This window comes from Triturus cristatus, chromosome 2_1 (assembly GCF_964204655.1).
Source record: "Triturus cristatus chromosome 2_1, aTriCri1.1, whole genome shotgun sequence".
Lineage (NCBI taxonomy): Eukaryota > Metazoa > Chordata > Amphibia > Caudata > Salamandridae > Triturus > Triturus cristatus.
Genome location: NC_140581.1, coordinates 549098913 through 549120594, shown reverse-complemented (window position 1 = coordinate 549120594; position 21682 = coordinate 549098913).

Genomic DNA, 21682 nt, shown 5'->3' with positions numbered 1-21682 from the left:
TTAAGAATTGAGAGATCATTATGCGCTATCTTGCACACATTTCTTCCATTACATTCAGTTTCAAAATGCCTTGCGGACCCACCTCCTCCCGGACACCCAGCTCCCTGACTTCAGCCTACTTGAAGTCAAAATCCTTATGGGCCCCATGGGTAGCAGAGCGATATCTGTGATTTACCGCTCATTGACTGTTAACGCTCCAGACAGCTTCTCTTCTCTTAGTTAGCAGTGGGTGGGTTGGGTGGACGTACAGGATGATGACAATTGGAGAGAGTGTCTGGCTCCTTAGGAACTAGCGATATCTTCACGACTGCGCATGGTCCAGATCAACTATCTGCATGTGACTTATTTGTCCCCATGCCACATACAACAGATACTCCCGCCAAGAAGCTAGAAAGGATTTGTTTTCTATTAGCATGTAAAGTTTTCGGTGAAGTCATAAACAGAGCATCATTAAACATGGGGCAAATAAAAATGCTTATAACTTGGGTGTTGTTTTTTCAATTTGTGTCAAGTGTGCAAATAGTTAGCCAGCGATAGCTCATGCAGGCATATTAGGTGTTGTGTTAATCAAATGGGGAGACACTGTTGAAGGGGGGGGTGAAAGATAATTTTGATTTACTAACAACTTTGGTGCCATTTGAAGAATCTGCACAAACTCTGGCAGGCCTTGGTACTTTTAACTTGCTTTTAGGATTTTTAAGTTTGTGAAAACCAGCAAGAGGGCCTGAATTAAGAAGGGAGGGAGCAAAAAATAGTTTTTTTGATAATAACATTTGCACTCTTTTATGAATTTGCAAAATAGTTGGCAGAAGATTGGAAGGTTTGTTTTTTGTTGATTGGTATGCAAAGTTTTGTGCCAATCACGTAAAGTTAAAGCGGGTGGCAAATGAATATTAAACTGCTTAGTACTTTAGCAATATCTGATGAATCTGCATCAAATGTGGCAGGCAGTAGTAGGATACATCCAGTGCAGGTATTTTAGGTTTTCTGCAGAGATTCAATGGGAGAGAGAAGTTAAAGAAGAGTTCAACCCATTTTTGATTTTTTAATTACTTTGTCACCTTCGGATGATGAAGGCCAGTCCTTGCAAGCAGCCCCTGCTGTGTATGGCATTGTGCTGCATTTCGCACAGAACCTGACCACACCATAGGCCATGTGGGCAACCCCCTGTGCACATGGCCAGAGGCCATGTGTGTCAAGCTTGGATTCACACGAAAGGCAAGCCACAAAGCCTACGGACAAGCACCACACTGCAAAGCCAAAGACCAATCATAGTGGGGCTTGATTGCCTTCAATGGGCTGGATACAGGGCCTGTTCAGAAGCTAGGACTTGGGACCCACTCCTCTACTTACAACTGAAGGCTCTGCACAGCTGGGGCATGCTGCCCATTACTGGAATGTGGGACACAGTGCCTGGCCAGAGGTCACACTTTGCAGCCCACCCGACTGTGCAAGGGCATGAGCTGGAACGGTCGGCTACCACTGGTGGTTTGGGTTCACGGTCTGGCCGGACAACTATTGTTGTGGGTTGTGTGCAGGGCCTTGCCAACACTTGCTTTACATGGCTAAAGTTCATGTGCTGGAGGGGTAAGCTGCACATAACTGGCTGTGCACAGGGCCTGCAACAAGTCCCTAATGTGAACCCTAGAGACTATTAGCTGTAAACACGGGTTACCAATGACATCACTTTATATATATGACCCCAAAATATGTATATCGATAAATAACACCTTAATTAAGAAAACAAATCAATTAATGATACTACATTCATACTCATCTATCAAAGTGGTAAGGGTAATGTGATATGTAATCTCACATCTAAGATGAATTACATTTGTAGTTGTATCTGTGTCATTAACTCCTTAGCTAAAGAGGCATTTTTATCTGCGGTGCTGAGCCCTTTCTTTGATATTAGAGGTTCTTTGCCCTTCCGCTTTTGTTAGAGATATTTCTAATTAATGATATTGTTTGCTTAATAACATCAATGATTTGCACTGAAAACGAGAATACTGCACTTTACATAACTGTGTTCTCCTAACTTTTGCTAAACAAGGACTGAACTAGGCTCAACTCCATCTTGTATTTTTGTGTGTCCATGTATTTGTCTCACATTGTTTCTGCATGTAGCAAAATGTGCAGAAGCGAAATACTGTTGCTGTGTTGCTCTTGGGGAACTGAGAAGACTTCTTCTGTCGAAATGAAACTGTTGAATTCATTTTCCTGCCTGCTATGGCAAGTCTATATATCGCATGAGTCTGAATAGTGAATGACAATTTTATAGCACAATTACTTAAAACCATTTGCAATATTTCTTACAACGGTAAAAACACAAAACATTCTATCTGAAAAAGATAATACAATTATACAGAATGTTTGTTCATCTTAAAGAAGAGTATTATTTTAGCAGCATTAATTAAAAGTAAATGTCAGTTCCATGTCTTGAAGCAGTCATGCGGCAGAATTGGAAGACGGTGGTGGCATCTATACAAGCCGCCGTGATGTCTAACCCTCAGTTAAAGGGTTAAAGCGACCAAGTGCCCTGCACTGCGTAAAACTTAATGTTAAAACTGCAGAGCGAGTCTCTTCCTTGTTTGTTTACTTGTTGCTTGTGCAAGTTATTTTTATTTTATTTTATTTTATTCCATATGACCTAGCCAATTCTCTACATCTATTACCTATGAAGGTACTATCCAAATGGTCACGGACATAAGGAAATCGAGGATAATAAAGACACCAGCAGACGACTAAAGGATACATCAAAGTGGGTGTCACTACTACTCCAGGACCGTCCCGGAGTGTTGTATAACCCTATCACTAATTATGGCCGGAATCAATTTAAAATCAGCAGGCAGTAACTCCTAAACAATAATGTACCCACCTAACCTAAGAACGCAGCCAAAAACATCAAACACAATTTAATTTGAAAAAACTCAGATACGTTGATCTCTGACCTTCATTCAATCTAAAAAATGGGACTATTGTGAATGACTTGATATTTTTTACCAGAAAAACTGCTAAATGGCGCACTGACATGACGAAGATGCTTGACATAAAAAAATAATAATATCCCACATGGTACTAAACTATCGATCATCCCTTCACTAAGAGTAAGAGCTGAACTATGCATAACTATATACAAGAACGGTATTGTGCTTATACAAGCAGCCAACAACGAATTGAAACAGTTTGACAACTATTTTCCAACCTTAAAAGACTGTGTATATAACACAAGTTCCCAACAACACCTGATCACACAAGCAGTCAGCCAATATCCCACCAACGCAACCACCATAGACATCATAATATCAGAAGAACCCCAACAGCCACAACCTACAACTATGTCAAGAGACACCCTTGACATTAACTACACAGATCTAGGAGAAGAATCACTACAATATGGTAATATTGTCCCTACGCCATTACATCAGGAAAGGTTTGTACCTCTCCCCCAGAATATGATTACTCCCACACAAAGGCCACTCAGTGGGAACCCCTATCCAGCAATAAAGGGTAGGGAGGCTAACCCTCCTCCCAAACCCCTCACTATGGCACTACCAATAACATCTGCTTACTTACGAAACTCGGATCCACCTAGCTTGAACAAAAGATCACCAGACAAATGGAGCTCATCGCATATCATACACAGGGGAGACTCAAACACTCTACCTAATGAGAAAAAAAGGAACATTGAAAAAGGCAGTGATTTAAATCTCCAGGACACAAGCAAAATATGAAATAGGCAGGTGCTCACTTCTAGTATATCTCCTCCTACACAAAGGGAAATCGAAACTCTTATAATACAAGTGAACAATATGCCGGAGGACATTCTAAATGCACTACAAATTATGAAGGAAATCACAGTAAGGACTCACTTCAAAGTCGAGCTCATTCAAGAATCAGTGCATGATCTTCGAGGAAAGAGTAAATGGATAGCCATGCCATTATCAAATAGACATAATCAGCCTTACAAAAATCTTAAATATCTATTGGAGGAGGAAACCCATGCCCTACTCCTCTCATATGAGTCTGAATCCATCAGTAAAGGTGAGGAATTTAGATCAGTCCCGGTCGATGCAAATAGAACTTCCTTGCCTAATAACAGAATACTCAATCTTAACAACCTAAAACAAGTCCAGTTAACCACCAGTGTTCTAGAGATGAACTCGGGGAAACCACTTCTTTGCCTACTGCTCTACTGCCTTTCTGCAGTAAAACATGCCTCTGACATTGCTGCCCTTATCATTAGTCAGGAAGTAGATGTGACAATCTTAACAGAAACATGGCTCATTGAGTCTTCTTCCCCTTACATGGATCTACTGGTGCCTCCACAGTATAACATTGTGAGACTAGACAAACTAAATATGACAGGAGGTGGTATAGCTTGTATACATCGCTCTGATCTTTCAGTAAGCCAACTACAATCCGACCCTCTTGAATCCTGTAAATACCTTGGTCTCGCTATAAAAACTGTAGATAATCAAAGATGCAATATGCATGCACTCTACCATCCATCAGGCAATAATGCACCCTTCATAGACCAGCTAATGGAGATCATCACAGCTAACTCTAACATTCACAATAATTATATATTTCTAGGTGACTTTAATTTACAATGGGACGATAATAATGGCAAACAGGTCAACGTACTCAAAGACTTCTTAGCGGACCTAAACCTTACACAAGCCTGCACACTGCCAACACACTCGAAAGGGTCGACTTTAGACTGGGTGATCTCTAGAGTTAAGACTACTACAATTCACTCAATTGTTCCTTGCGATTGTTCATATCACCATGCCATAACCTTCTATATATCTACCATTAAAAAGAATAAGACCACGCAACCTGTCAAACTTAAACAATGGATTCGGGACACCAAAGACCCTAATATTGAGCAATTAGTAACACGATGTGAGGAGGATCTTAATCCGCCCAACAACTGGATGAACGTTAGCGAACTCACAGATCACTACAATGCATCCATGACGAATATAATCAATTCCACCATGCCGCCAAAACTGAAAAGAATAACAGAGAAAGAAAAAATCCCAGGTTTAATGGGCCACTAAATGAAGAAATGCGGAGACTGAGGCTAGCAGAAATAAAATGGAGACAGCACCCATCTTCCCCCCAGCTAAAAACTCTCAGGAAAACTAGAAATGACGACAACAAAAGCATTCTCAGATCCAAAAAGGATTATTTTAGATATGAGCTGGATAATGCTAAAAACAGACCACGGAAACTCTTCAAGATGTTAAAACCACAATCCAATAAATTGGCCAAAACTGCTCAGGAATCAACTAAAACCCAATTGAGCTGCGAGGAATTCTCAACCTTCTTCACAGACAAAGCCTACTCTCTGGAAAGGGAACTCAGGTTGGCAGCTGACAACCTCCCTTGCCCATTATGGTCACAGACTGATGTTACCATGCACACCACTCTGATATGAAGAAAAATAAAGCAGAATGGTCGACCTTCAAGTTATCTGTCCAAAATACCATTGCCAAAACTCTCTCAGAAATCAATCCAAATACCCACTACAATGACCCCCTCCTATCAAAATGCCTGAAAAGAATCAATCACATCGTCGACCCATATGGACAAAAATGATCAATGCCTCACTGTCTCAAGGCACCTTACCAGAATGCCTAAAAACAGGTCAAGTCATCCCCATCATTAAAAAACCTACAGGGGACCTGGCAGACCCAAACAACTTTCGTCCAGTGACCAATATTCCATTACTAGCCAAACTACTTGAAAAATGCGTGGAACAGCAATTGAGCCACCACATCACTAATTTTAGCCTGTTGGACGACTGCCAATCTGGATTCAGACCAGGCCACAGTACGGAAACAGCGAGCCTACATATAGTGGATGATGCACTACAGGCTCTGGATCTCAATGAAACATGTCTACTAGTTCTTCTTGACCTGTCTTCTGTATTTGACACGGTTAATCATGAAAAATTACTAGCCTGGCTTGAAAACAGGATGGGACTATCTGGAATTGTACTGAAATGGTTTAAATCCTTCCTACAGAACAGAACACAAAGATTCATGGTAAACCAGGCGCTATCCCCACCATGCACTAATTCAATTGGAGTTCCACAAGGATCAACATTATCTCCATCACTATTCAACCTATATGTCGAACCCCTTACAGAAATTCTCCGGCACGCAAACATCTCCTATCACATGTACACAGATGACACTCAGATCTAGATCAAGATCTCGTCGCTAGAAGAGATCAAGACAATGAATGAGGCCTTAAAAGTGTCATTACAATGGTTAACTAGCAATCATCTGAAATTAAATGCACAAGAATCGGAATTCCTATTAATATCCCCTCCAAAAAACTCCGCAGAGGTGAAGGAATAGACCAAACTGATCACAGCGCTAAACTACACCCCTATCCTAGTTGACTCAACCAAATCACTAGGAATCACGCTTGATAAGAACCTAGACATGAAAGCCCAAATCAAATCAATGGCAAAAAGTGCCCTTTTTCACCTGAACTATCTTAGAAAAGTGAACCCACTCATTACTACGTCGGACCTCAAATTGGCAGTTCAGTCCTTAGTCATATCAAGCATTGAATATGGCTGTACAACATTAACAGGTCTACCTAAAATCTCCACAGCACCACTAAAAGCCTGTCTCAATGTGGCCTCAAGACTCCTTACAGGTTCAAGAAAATATGACCACATATCCCCACACCTGAAGGCATTAAACTGGCTACCATATGAAGCCAGAATTCAACTTAAACTGGCATGTATTACCCACAAAGCGCTCCACTACAAAATGCCAATGTACTTAGCCCAGAAAATTGAGCTATCCAGTGGAAGCAGACCTTCCCGGAATACCACAGACCTGTTGCTGAAACCTCCCATCTTTCAGAAGAAGAAAAAGTATGACAGAGCATTCTCCGGAGCGGCACTCCCTCCAAACATTAGAAAAATTCCAAACAAGTCGACCTTCAAGAGGGAAGCAAAGATTTTCCTAATTAGCAAATTCCTACCCTAAACAATGATTGATCATCATCTGCATCGTGGTTAATTGCCAGACGCTGCATAGTCCTGTCAGATATGGATTCACCCTGCACAAGAAAGATCACAAAGACACCAAAACAACCCAAAGAGTGGTTCCAACTAGATCTGATGTAGGTGTTTACCTCAACAGGTCAATAACGAATATAAAGATAAACTCACCAGTTAGCTGCGATAACACCTTAGACTGTACATTACTACAATTAATGGATCTTATTTGTAATATTGATGTAAAAGATACGAAAGGTACACATCGGAACCCTATGTATAATACTACTGTTGTATCTTTTGTAAACCAAACTGATCCTAATCTTGTTATTGTTGAAACTGATACGAAAGGCATGTACTGGAACCATATGTATATTACCTTTGCTATACCCGTTGTATTCTAAACGATTTACCTCATGTAACCGTGAAGCACTCTGATACCCATGGGTCATGTTTGCGCTATATAAAACTCTATAAATAAAATAAAAAATAAAAATAAAGCCCTGCTAGAGTCATCAGGACCTTCTTTCTCAGAGAGCCAAACACGCAACTCAGCCATATGCTTCCCAAATTTGGCCAATTCTATTTGTACAGTGCAAGAGACCATGCAGATATAGCTTCTTTCCATCCGGGATGTAGTTCTTTAGTTGGAAGGGACACTAGCCCATTGAATACTTTCTAGAGCCTTCCCCCCCCAATGCTTGCTTCAGGTAAGGCTGTATTTTATGATCTTTGTATGATGTGATCAGCCCGGAGAGGCTTCCGCTAGCTGTATAGTTTGTTAAGTCTGCTTCCCGTGATAATTGCCGAATTTGTTTATTGAGTACATTTTTGATTGCCACATAGCTTAAGCCTTCTTGGCCCCAGTTTTGTGTTGCCAGACCAAATGTTTCCACCTCTTTTTGAATATATAATTTTTTCATGGGTTGGTTGTCCTTTCACAGATGGGTTTGAGCCTGTTCTTTACGCTTTTAATGGGTGCTTTCAAAACTTGGTAATAGTATTTCGCTTGTGTTCCCAGGCATAGTTGGTTTTGTTGCACCAGACCGAACTCCAAGCGAATCAGGCTGTTGCCAGTGTGCTTTGGTAACTTGAATAAGCGTTTATACGCCCGACATTGTGATTTCTCTAGCATGCTATTCATTTTGCCTGGGAATGCCTGCTGTGCATAACCCACTATTGACCTTATTTTGCATTGTATGACTCTTCTTATTGGTACTGTCGTTGGAATCTGCAGTTTCTCATGGAGTTTGCACAAAGCATAACTTGTCAACTGAGCTTTTGAATTCTTTTTTTGTAGATGTAAATTCGTTTTTCCAGAGTAGCTGAACCATGCTCCAAGATAGTTATATGTTTTTGCCTTGGAAATTGTCTGGTTGTCCACTTTCCATTTGAGTAATTCTTTTTTCACACAGCGCCCAAAGATCATCACTTTAGTCTTACGTGGGTTTGTGACCAGTTCAATAGTCTCGTTGTAAATATTAGGAGCGTTTAGTCCCCTTTGTTGTCCAAATTTTGTATGGTCCACCACTACCAGGTCATCTGCCTACTTCAATATTTGCAACTTATTGGGGCCTATCTTGGTACTTGCAAGGTTGACATTTTGAATTGTCTTCCCTAAATCTGCTGTGTATAAATTGAAGAGAGTTGGGGCAGGAACTCTGCCCTGTTTTAGGCCACGGTCATTGAAGCACTTTTTTGTGATTGTATTTTCTGCTAATTTGACTCTTATACAGGTTTTATTGTATAGGGAGATGATGCCGTTCAAGAGGCCTACTGGGATTTGCCAGTTCCTTAGCTTATTCCAAAGCTTGTGTCCATAAACCCTATTGAACGCTGCCGAGTAATCGACAAAGCAAGCAAAGACTTTTTTTATTTTTGATATTTGCTTGCTGGCTCAATTAAGGTACAGCCACTGTGTTGTCAATTGTCAACCCTCCTTTGAGAAACCCGGTTTGATATGAGGGAGGATTTCTTTGTCTGCGATCCATATTATCAGCTCTGCCAATAGGGTGCAGGCATAAGCTTTCCCTTTTATGTCCAGATGGGTAATCAATCTGTATTTTTTTGGTTCTCTGTTGTCTTCATTCTTAAATATAGGCTGTAACAATGAGCCACTCCATGATTCCGGAACTTTGGCTTGCAGTCGACATTCGGTGAATAAGGTAGATATAACTCCTACCCAATATGCGGGTCTTCTCTAAACATGCTTCCCGGGAGCCCATTGGGACCAGGGGTCCCGTCTTCTTTTATCTTTTTTATTATCTCCTGAATGGCAGGAACGTCTTGATCCTTGCCTCCAACCACTGTCCTAGGCTCATTCAACTGGGCATTCATCCATACTCGCATGATGAGCACACCCTTTATTTTCTATGTAGATTGTGGCTACGTGAATTAGCCATACTTTGGCAGGGACAGAGTGGTGTCGAGCCACTTTGTCATTTTCTATACGGGCAATATATTGCCAGAACTGCTGATGGTTTATGATTCTTGGATAACTCGCGGATCTTAATCCATTCTTCCTCAAGGTTCTTCTGTTTTAGGTTCCATATCAGATGCTTGGGCTAGACATTGAGTTCTCTACACTTATGCTCAGTGACTTGTGTTCTGGTGATTCCTTTTTGCCCGTTTTTGATTCTGGGTTAATTCCCTTAATGATTTATTATCTTGCCAAGTTTGCGTAGCAAGTGGATTGTTTGCTGGGGAGTTGTTCCTTACTCCTGTGAAAAGGGCTGTTTTCAGGGTCAAGATCTATGCTCCCCAATTTTCAATGATATATTGGAGGCTAAGACGATTATTTTTACATTCCTGTTCTTGTTTCCATGATGTTAACACAGCAGCCTTTTGCTCATTACATCTTATCCTCCTGATTAATAGGTACTCCTCGATGCCTCTGGAATGGGCTAGAGCGGTAACTTGTTTGCATTGTTTACTATAGATACTTAGATCCACTGTCTTAAGGGATTGCATGATCACTTGTTTCGTGCATCGCCATTGCAAAAAAACCTATGTTAGATCTGAGATAATTTCACAGCAAGATATAATCAATTGTTGTGCAGGTTTTATATGCAAACACTTCAGGTACATTTGAGTTTTGGCTTTTATTCAGTGGCTCAGCAGACCTGAAGTTATCATTTTGTAGAAATTAATTTTAAAAAAATTCTGAGCGTGTTGAATGCCTTGTTCCACGTTTCTCCATTTCTAGATAATGACGATTGAAATCGCCCATGATCACCTGGCCAGATAATGGGTATGTGCATAGAATTTCCTCTATTGTGGTGATCGTGGATCTTGTTGCTTCTAATTTTGCCTGACCCTGGGCATTGAGGTACACATTTATTATTAAAAGTGAAGATCTTCCTTCCGTGTACTCTTTTTCTCCCACTATGAATGCCTGCAACATTTCCAACTCTATTTTTATTTTTCTTGTTGTGAGTTCTTTTGCATGTTTTATATAAGTTGAGATTCCACCAGACGGCCTACCATATTGTTGATCTCTCGTCGCTGTTTTGTGAAAGCCTGCGAAACCCTCCAAATCCGTGGGCTTTGTTGCCCAGGTTTCTTGTAGGCATACAAAATCCTCTACTTCGTGCACTAGTGCTTTATAAATACCAGCAACATTTCAGGATATAATTTCAATACTTGATTGGTTGACTTTGTTGGTTCTCTGGATTCCAATCTATATGCCCCTTATTTATTTGATGTTTCACTGTACTTCTTGAGCCTCCCTGGTGTCAGGTAGGATAAGTGGTGTACACTGTCTCACTGCTTGTCCAGTCATGTTGCTCACTCCTTTTAGGTTTTTGAAATACTTCATGTGTTACTGTTATACTCAAGTTGTTATAATTTTGAAACTATTGTGTCTCTGTTGTTCCTCTCAATACACTTTGCACATATTCTCTGCCCTTCTCTTAACTTTTTAGAGTGGTTGTTGGTTGAATTAGCATGTGAGGGTATTTTCCTGCTTTAGCTCGTCTATTTTATGCCCCAATTTTCAAAACTTTCTTTTTCCCGGAGGACTGCTTCTGAAGTGAAGTGATTCTTCCATGTAATTATGGTGTCATCTTGGCTGTTATTTTTCTCTTTGGGTACAAATTGTATACTGACCATATCTTCACTTGTTAATCCTGTCAATGAAAGTATATGTTGAAAGAGCCTCAACAGGTTTGCCCGGCTGAGTGTGTCATGCCTACCCTTTGATTTGTACAGAGGCTGAAATATGATCTTCCGTACGTTGCTTCTGTGAGCAGAATTTGATATATTTTCCCTCTCGGCCTGTGAGTATGTCATTTATTTGTAAAATTTCTCTTTAAGTTGGTCATGAGAGGAACTTTTCATTTTCGTTTCTGTTGATGTTTGTAATCATCCCTTTACGAGCTCTTCATAGTTGCTGTGATGTACCTCTCGGTGTCCATCTTCCTGCTCATGTGGAGAGCTTTTTTGATTCCAGAACAACTCAGGTACTGTTGGATTTACCCGTGCGGCTATGGCTGGTAAGGATATGATAGTTCCCTTTAAGTTCCCTTCTCCAAATGGTTTGCTTTGCTTGGATGTTTTTGTAAAAATTGGATATGACTTCATATTTCCTAACTCATCCTGATTTGGAGTTGGCTTTGCTATTGACTCTGCTGGGGCATGAGGGTGCTGTCCCCAGCTCCTTCTAATTTGTGTCATCTTTTGACATTTCTGTTTCTCTAATCTTTTTTCACGCGCCTTGACAGCTTACTTACATTGTTTTCTTGCATACAGGGGCTTAAAGTTTCCTGAGTCGTAGATAACTCAGTGATTGACAAATCAGCTACCTTTGTGGCCCATGGAATTTTTTTTACTGATTTAAATTTTGAGTCAACCTTCACTAGTTCTTCTTCTACCCTTCCTCGTTGAACGTTTGGGTGTAGTTTGCCAACTTTTATTAAATTTGATCTTGAGTGCCAGATTCTGTTTTGACAGTGGGTATGTGACGTTGACTGGAGTTAGAGGGGTCTCCTCCATGCTCACTGCTTTTTTAAGTTGTTCTACTTGACCTTCTAACAAGACTAGGCCTTTTGCAACTCATCTTGTAGTCTCATTGTTTGGGTTTTGCTGACCAGGCGAGTTAAGGTTCCTTAGCTCATTTATCATTGACAGGACTTCCGGGAGTGTTGTTAGTTTGTCTAAAATATCAAAGTATTGGCACTCCCTCACTTTAAGCCCCTTTTCTATGTTGTCTAGTTTGCCTAAGGTTTTTACAATTGCTAAGGCTATTGTTGTGCTTATGTCCATTTAGATTTCCAGTTTGTGTGATAACCAGGTGATGGCATTAATTGCTGCGGTAAGAGTCGTGTTTCTGAAGGACAGCAATTTGTCTTGGTCCTTGGTGAGCTCAAAACTGAGCTTTCCTGTGGGGAATTACCATATGTTTTATCGGGCATGAAGATCAAAGAATTTAGACTTACCAGTTAACAGTACCCAGCTGGCCACCGGCAATGTCATATGTGTGTACTTCCGCCTCAACCATTATTGATTTTTTAATGTCTTGCTAATGGTGTGTGTTCTCTGATGCTATAAGAACTGGCTCCTGCTGGACGCTGCTCCTCCCGCTGCTTGGCAGAATACATTTTCTGGAGGTTTGACTAGAGGATGGTTTGCTGGAAGGGGTTGCGATTGATGGAGAGATCACAATCTTCTGTTTTCCTCTTAAATACTTTTTGTATTGCCACATTTGTAGATTTAACTTCCTATATATCCATAACCACTTTAGGTGTGGTCTCTTTTGAGCCTGGGGGGCTCCTATATTATAAGTGGGTGTACCCTTGGCTACAGTTGGAAAGTATTCGGTGAGTGTCTAATGTCTTGTGTCTCGGCCCCTGCTTGTTTCCTTTTTGTCGGTGGTTCTGATATTTGTGTTTAGCTTGTTTGTAATTTTGTGAGAGTCGCTGCCTCCACGTTGTCCTTGGATGGTGGTGGTTCACTGTCACTTGAGTAGCTGGAAATAACCCCGTCCAGAGGCTTATGCTTAGTTAACCTTTGCATGTTTATGTTGGTCAATGTGGATGGACATTCACTGTCTGTTAGTTCACAGATCTTTGCTGGTTCACTGTCCATAGAATAGTTGATGACTAGTCCATCTTTTTGGGTTGTGGGCATGCTTTTTTGATCTCTACTCTGTGGTATCCACTTGATCTGCTTACTACCTTAAACAATTGCTCTCCTTTGTAAAAAGATTCTGTGGGCTATCTTCCAGCCCTCTGCAAATGCCTGTGTTTTCCTAAAAGTGGTGTTCACTCTCTTGTGCTTGAGGTCCAGAGAGCGTACCTGTGTATTCCTTGCACTGACTCCAACTCCTGGGCCCACGTCAGAGCTCCCTTTTTTACTCATTTAGGCTCATTAGACTCAGGTAAGATGGCAGTGGAGTGAGATACACAGTACAATGCATATGGCTAGCGAGCCACGGTGAGGAGAACTCACAAGGTGCACCTGGCACCTAACCAGGCCGTCTCCGTGGGCCCCTCAAGGCACACTCTCTGCAGCGGCTAGCTACAGAGGTGGTGCTCGCTGCATGCACATCCATTCTTGGTCTTTCTGGGTTGCCAAGTTTCTTTTTTTCTTTCTTGTTCTGTCTTCCCTGCATATGGGTTTTGCGGGGTTTGCAGGATTTTGCGATAGAAAGCTGTCCCTCTGCTAACTTTTTCTGCAGCCCCCCACTGCTGCCGCCCTTCCCTCCACTTCCCAAACTGTTTTAGCTAGCCCCCACTGGAGCCAACCAGGACCAGCACCAATGCAAACACCGGTGCCTCTTGACTCACTTGCCTGGCTTGCCTGGCTCATTGTGGAGGGAGCTCTGGAGAGACCTGGAAGCCAAGAGCTGGTGCTGGAGCAGGAGTGGGGTGAGACATGGGTGAAACAGAGGGATCGCAGGGACCAGATTGCAATGGAGGCATTGCCAATGCCCTCAGCCCTCAGCTGCCCAAGTCCACCTGAGTCCACCAGGACCAGATCTGATGGCGGCGGCATTGGCCTCCCCTGCTACCAGGCTGCTGCGGCTCCACCCAACTGGCTGCTGCTGGCTGCTACAGCTGCAGCTCTGGCCTGCGTGCATGCGTTATGTTGCTGCATCAATTCCAAGAATTGCTTTTTCCTCCAAAATTAGTGCTGAAAACTGCTATGTCTGAACTCTCCTCATGCAGGCTCTTTTGTTTTGAGTCTCAGGTCCGGGGGAACAAATTCAAAGTGGATGGATTCTTCAGAGTAGTTATTACACTCCATGGGACAGTCTCGTCTCTTAATTATTTAGGATCAGTAAGGTCACCCCTGGTCTCGAATTTCAGTTAATTTCAGTTATTGCATGAGTCTGTCATTGTGTTAGGTGTAACTAGATTTATATTGTCAAATCTAATGACATTAGTTCAAAAGGGGTTCCATTAATATTCATTTAGGAGACAGTATTAGATTTTTTTTAAAATAGTCTTTATTGGTTTTCAGAGGATTAACACATTATATCAAGAATACATTGAGGTAATAGTTGCATAACGTCAACAACAATACATACCACAAAGGCAGTGTCCCAAACTTCCCCTCATCCCACATAGCTGCTCATCCTCTACTATAGAGGCATCACTAATACATGTAGTTATCCTAAGCAATTGGTGTAGGCATTAACGTACGCCTCGGCAGACTGAGTGATTAATCTTTTCAGCTGCCGACTCCCCTTTATGAGTATCCTATCCCACGTAAATGCACATCTCCAGGTCATCGAGTCTCATAATGCTCATCCCGCCCATTCAGCATTCCTCCCTAAGCTGGACCTCCAAGCCAGCTCCTCGCAGGTCTGACAACATTTGTACCCATGCCACTAAGACATCAAGGGGTTCATTACGCCTCACATTTTTTATTCTGACTTCTTTTGCTACCGCCCATTTGAATATATCACACAACCAATCAGCATAGCTGGGGCTTGTGTTCCCATTTACTTTATTGCAATTTGCTGCTTCTCTAACAGCAAACCTAGGATGAGGAACTTATGGCTAAGTTTCTTTTTAGATGGGGCAGGGATTAGTTCGAGCAATCTCTACTGTGGAGCATGTTGAATGCAATTGTATTGTATTAGGTGAGAGCACACAATGGAGCTCATAGTACGCACACCTATATGAAGCTTTTCCCAGTCTCATGTGGAGAGGGACTCACCCAGCACCTCCTCACATATACCATGTACCTTAGGCATGATCCTCGGTAGGTTCGCCCTCAGTGCACGGTATAAATGTGAAATCAGCCAGCAACCACCGGATAGCGTCAGTAGCATTGTCAGCATCTACAATGGTACTGGCTCTTCTGCAAAACAAGGCCATACCTCTCTGGCCATTGCCGATATCTTGGCATATTGTAGATAGTGACCTGTACCCAACGCTAATTAAGCTAACACGTCGTCACGTGTAATGAATTGGCTGCCCAGATAAAGATCTCCCAGGACCTCGCAACCCCCTTCCCGCCATTTCTGCACAGAAATCACCTCCGCAATAGTCACAAATGGCTTTAGCACCCAGAGTGGCATATCACGTGCATAAGGAGCACAGTGCAGAACCCTCACAACCTTCTACTCCCATACACGGCCCACATGTTACCTCAGCGCTGGCATCTCCTCTGGCTCCTGAGCTTCACAAATGAGCATCCCAGGGAGTGTGTGGTCTCCATAGGAGCCCTTCTCCATAGGAGCCCTTCAGAAGTCTCTTCTCCCAAGATGTAAGATAAAAGAGTTCCACATTGGGGAGCTCAATCCCAGGTCTGCTTTAACATGGATATTCACACCCATTTTCTCTTAGCAGCCCTGAGAAGATCGATAATCAATCAATCCAATTCAAGGAAGTACTTCCTGGTGATCTCATGCAAAGTACCCAGCAGAGAGTGTATAAGCACCATGGTAATACTACCTTCTTAACTAGTGAGGCTCTTCCCATCAGCGACAGCCGGAGGTCTCTCCAAAACCAAATTGACGCTCTTAGGCCCTTCAGCAGTCTGCCCATATTTAAGTCTAAGAATTTCTGTTTGTGTAGGTCATCTTGATGTCTAGATATTGTATTCCCTATGTTCCCCACGAAACCACAGGAAGTGCCCCAGGGCTTATCACAGTCAGGCCGCCAAATGGTAGCAGATGAGATTTATGGGTGCTCACAAAGAGACCGACACGTCTCTGAAGGTCCTCAGAATGTGCAGAAGCACATATAAGGACATGGTGCGCCTTGACTCACCCACTTGGATCCCCCAGGGTTGCAGGCCATGACACAACAGTGCTGCCACCAGCTCCATGGCCAGGGAAAAAATCAGGGGTGGCAAACTACACCCCTGTTGGGTACCCAGGTGCAACCGAAAATGTGTGGACACTATACAACCTGTCCACACCCTGGCACCTGGGTCAGTGTAAAGCAGATAAATCCTGGCTAGATACTTGGGGCCAAGCCCTACCTTCTCCAGGATGTTAGGTTTGAAATTCCCATCCCTGCAACGCATTTATCCCATGCTGTATTAGGTTAGCAGTGCATGGCTAAATAGACGCTATTTGTGTTCATGTGATGCAACCCACTGAGCTATCCCCGTAATGTGCAGGCTTCAGTTAGAAAGTGTGACTCCATTTTGCATTTCGTAATTCCTATTAGGCTGCTTAGACTGGGCCCGAGTTAGGCCTCATTGCTCATGTTGCTTGCCTCAGCAGAACACTGCATTTCGTTATTATTTTCTCTGCTGCTCAAGGCTGTTTTCTGACTTACTAATGAATAGGCCATTTTGCCATGGCAGACTTATTTGAATGTGTAGTTTCTGCTCCCATGTTAGGAGATGCTGAGACCCAGCACCGTGGCCTTGAGACCTTGATAACGTGTACCCAACTGGCAGCTGTTAGCTCATCCTACTGTGCCTCTTTGTTCATGTTCGGCCCAGGCCGGTAGTTTTCTACTGTGGGTGTGGTTGGGAGTTCTTGGAGGAAGGATTATGTGCTGCAGGCTGGGAGGGGGCCAGTCCCTTGGCAGACATCTTAGGGTGCAGGTCATGATGGACTCCTCTGCAGAGTATTGCTAATAAAGATGTAAGTTTGTATTCTCTACTGTCTGATCGACTCGGGAAGGCATAGCAGGTGGTTGTAAGCAACCCGGGTGGCCCCTAAGGGCCACTTCCTTCAAGGACACACCAGAGGTACTCCCATGTAAATGAATTGAATGTTTGTTCAATAACAAGATATGCCAGTGCATAGAGGTCCTCATTTAGGTGCGGCGCATGAATGACATGGGATAGTCTATGAGGACTGTACATGGTGTGTCTCTACGGGATAAAGCCACACTGATCCTCATGTCACAGTGTTGGCAGGAATGAGAACAATCGTGCTGCCAGAATTCCACTCAAAATTTAAACATCCACGTTTAGGAGGAAGAGCGGCCTATAGAACAACGCTTCCTCTAGGTCTTTGTGCAGTTTCAGCACCAGCACCACAGGAGATAGGAATCCATGGCACAGCATTAAAATGGTTCAAGGATTTTTTAACGGTTCAAACCCAGACTATTACTATGGATTCACAAACCTTAAAACTGTATGAGAGGGTGCCACAGGGCTCTTGTCTGAGCTCTACACTTTTTAACATATACCTTGCCCCCCTTGCTAAAATCGGCATAGCTTTTGGTTTTGAACCAGTGTCTTACGCATACGATATGTGGTTAATCATTGCACTCGTTAAAGATCTGAACAATGTAAAATTGCACTTTTCCGCAGGTATGACAGCCATTGCGACCTGGATGACAGAAAACTGTCTCCAGCTGAACACCGATAAAAGTGAGATTATGCTCTTTGGCAAGACCCAACAGCTTTGGACACCAGACTGGTGGCCCTCAGAATTGGACACTGCACCTACTCCTAAATTGGTTGTAAAAAATGTAGGTGTTCGTCTAGATCACACACTCACTATGAAAGAGCAGGTTGGGACCACCATAGAAAATTGTTTTGATATGCTGGACTTGTTACGGAGAGTTTTTCCTATCCACAACATTCTACGAGGAAAACCTTAGTTCATGTGTTGGTCATTAGCCACCTGAATTACTGAGATGCCAGTTTAACTTCCATCAAGGCGAATGCGATAAATAAACTGCAATTTGTCTAAACTACTGCAGCATATCTCATTTCCAATCTTCCACCCAAGACGGTTTCTTCTCCCTTTTTGTGGTCTTTCCATTGGTTACCAATTCGTAAAAGAATCATTTTCAAAATGTGTTGTCTGACAAATAAATCCTTAAATGACAAAGGCACAAACTATTTGTCTTTAAAGCTGTCTCCTTATTGGCAAGGTAGATCATTAAGATCTAGTGATAACGCCCTGCTTACACACCCTCAGATAAGAGAGTCTTGCGCAGAAAGCAGGCCTTTCTTTTATTTAGCCCATTTGTATTGGAATGAGCTTCCACTCAACTTACGTCAATGTACTGATCATTTTAATTGCAGAAAACGTCCTAAGACAGAGCTGTTTGTGGCTTAATAGTTTTGGATTGTCTGTTATGTATGTTTATGATCTGGACTGTGCTGTGATGCTCCTCTTGGGGTGATTCATGCATGTTATAAATTAAACTAACATAACATAACACTATGAGGGCCTCATGCATGGTGTAAGGTAGCCACCCCCACTGCAGCACCTTCTGGGAGACGTCAAGTACCTTATCAACTAAGGAAAGCTGCCACGTGGTCATCCGGTCCCCCACCATACTCCACATAAGCCCTACAGAGGTGGGTCCAAAATACTTCATTGATCGCAAGCTGGGTGTTGACCAAGGTTCCATTTGTGTCATGCAACACCAGTACTGGTTCCTGAGACTCCTGTTGCCTCACTAGTCATGCCAACACAGCACCTGTCTTGTCCCCCTCTGTGTGTAACTGCTACTGATATGCTTTATACGTGTATTTGTCTAATCTGCATCAGTCATCTAAAAGGTTGCTACAGGTTTGCTGCCAGTCTTCGAGTCTTTGCTGGTGAAAAGGGAGCTTCCTCTCTATAACAAGCATTTGGGACTCTCTTCAGATCAGATCTCATTCTAGCTGTTTTCTAACCCAGTATGAGGTCTTAAGACAGACCGCTCTAATCACTACTTTCATCGCATCCGAGTCCTAGGCCCTGCTGCTCGAGCTGCCCCAGTTTTCATGAAAGTAGTGGGATAGTTCCTCTTGCACTCTGGTCACAAATGGTGGGTTCGTCAGTGCCTCCAAGTGCAAGCACGATAAAGGCACCAGGGGATGAGTAAACCCTCTCCCCAGGGACACCTGGAGCACATAATGATCAGATAATTAATGCATCATGTAGGAAACCTCCCTTACCTGTTGTGCCAGTCCAGTGGAGACAAGACGGTAGTCTAGACGACTATGCATCCCTGTTACAGAGGTATAGCAGGAGAAGACTTTCGATTTGGGGTGTCTTTCCCTCCAGATATCTAACATGTTAAAACCCTGCATCAGTTTTATCATATGTGGCTTTGTAATTCTGCGAGGCGGGTCACGATTAAGCACTCCCTCAAGCACACAATTGCTATCGCCCGCTAAAACCACATCTGCTGTCAGGTAGGGTGCAGCAGCTGCTGTCACCGCTATTAAGAAGTTATCACAATCAGTATTAGGAGCATATATGTTTAGTAGGCACATCTCGCACCCATCCAGATGTCCCATAGGATAACTAAGCGGCCTTCTGGGTCCACAACATGCACTCTATGGTAGAAAGGTACCCCAGGGGCCACCCATATCAGGGCACCCCAGGCATATCCAGAATATGAGGTTGCATACAGTTGTCCCCTCAATCTCTTGCGAAGGCTTGGGATAGAATCCCCCTTATATGAGTCTCTTGTAGGAATGCAATGGAGACACAATATTGTTTGAGGTAAGTGTGCTCAGTTTTTCCAAGTGTGCCGACCCCCTGACATTCCACGTCAGAAATGTATATACCTCATCTGCCTTCATGCACACTCCATCCAGAGATCTGAGCGTTCAAGCACGCTTTGTCACATCAGGCGGTCAGGCTCCATTTGCTTCACACATCATAGTCTCTATCCAGATGAGCAGTTACCATTTCCCCTAAACAATGATAGGAACAAAACTTCACCACCCACCACATAAATCCCCCCTCGCCATGGGCAGCACCAAAAACTCGCTCTGTCCAGTACCAAGCAGTGCATGAACTGGTATCTCCCGCCATATTCCAAGTGTTGTGTACATTTATCAAACCAAGAATACAAACATCAAACAACTAAGTGCTTCGCTAGAGATCGGCCCACTACAATGGCCAAAAGGCGGTGCCTCACGTAAGCCTCTACAGCGTCTGAACCCTTGGTCCCCAGTTCTCCCACCAGATCAAAGTATCACATAATGTATATCAACAATCAGGCAACCCATCTGCGCCTTAACTCCCTCTTGCCCCCTGAATGAAATTCAGCATGTAAAACAGTGGTAGCTGCCAACGCATTTGGAAATAAATCACGCCAAATACAGTATTCTTACATATTTCAGTCCCCTCCATAAAATTTGCCAACTGCCGAAGGTCAACATTTACTGCAGCGACACAAAGTCTCTTATTTCTGATGCTGGTATCTCAGTACTCACTGTGTGTCGCTCAGGTCTCAGGCCAGGCCCCATCCATGCTGTCTGCGCCAGATTCAGGGTTACTCTGCTGGTTCAGAAAGGAGTCTCGCGAGTCAAGCATCACTTCTGTGTCCTTGAGGGTGCCATCCGACCAAACCACTATACGGCCAGGCAGATCCAGGGTCCCCAGCCGTCTGCATCTCCTAGGACATCTAGTCATGCGGGCTGAGTGTCTCTGTGCAGCCGGAGAAGCCGTTGCAGATCTTGTCGATCTCAGAAATAGAAATCCAGCCAGTGTATTCAACCACTCCCTGACCTTGCCAGCCATTAAGAAGATGTCTACTTTCCCTTTGTGCACCACTCGAGATCTCGCCTGAAACATCTGGCTGTAGTGCAATTAAGGTCTCTCAGCCATTCATTAATGTCCATTAATCTTTTGCATTGGTTCAGGAACTTTTGGGTATAGTCTGGGTAGACATCTATGGCCCACTCCTCAAAGTTTGGTGGCCAACCTCTTGCGCATGTGCAGCTAGAATGCGTTGCGGTTCATGAAGTTAAACAAACAGGCGATGATGGCCTGTGGCAGCGCACCCGGGGAGACCAATACTTAGTGAGCCTTTTCAATTGTAAAGAATTTTGACAGTTTTGAGGGTGCATAAATTTGGTAAGCCAGTCCTCAAGGAAGAGTTCTGCAGATTGGCCCTCTGCTTTTTCAGGGAATCCTACAAAATGCAGGTTATTCCTCCTGGATCTTCCCTAAGAGTTTTCAATACATTCCTCTAGTCTCATTTTTAACTTCTGCAAGGAGGACATGGTTTCCTGCAGTGTAGCAACCTCCCGTTGCAATTTGTCTACATTTAATTCTATGGTTGTGATGCATTCCATCACTTTGCGGAAGTCAGTCCTGAGTAAGTTAACTTCTATGGAAACCAAATCTATTTTAGTGACCATTTCCGCTCAGGAAACTTAATGGCCTCTAACAAATCTGACAGCAATGGGTTTCGGGCAGACTGCACCTCAACCTGAGCCTCCATGTCTCTCACCGGCCCATCTCTCGTCTTCTCCACCATAGGGATAGTGTGGGTG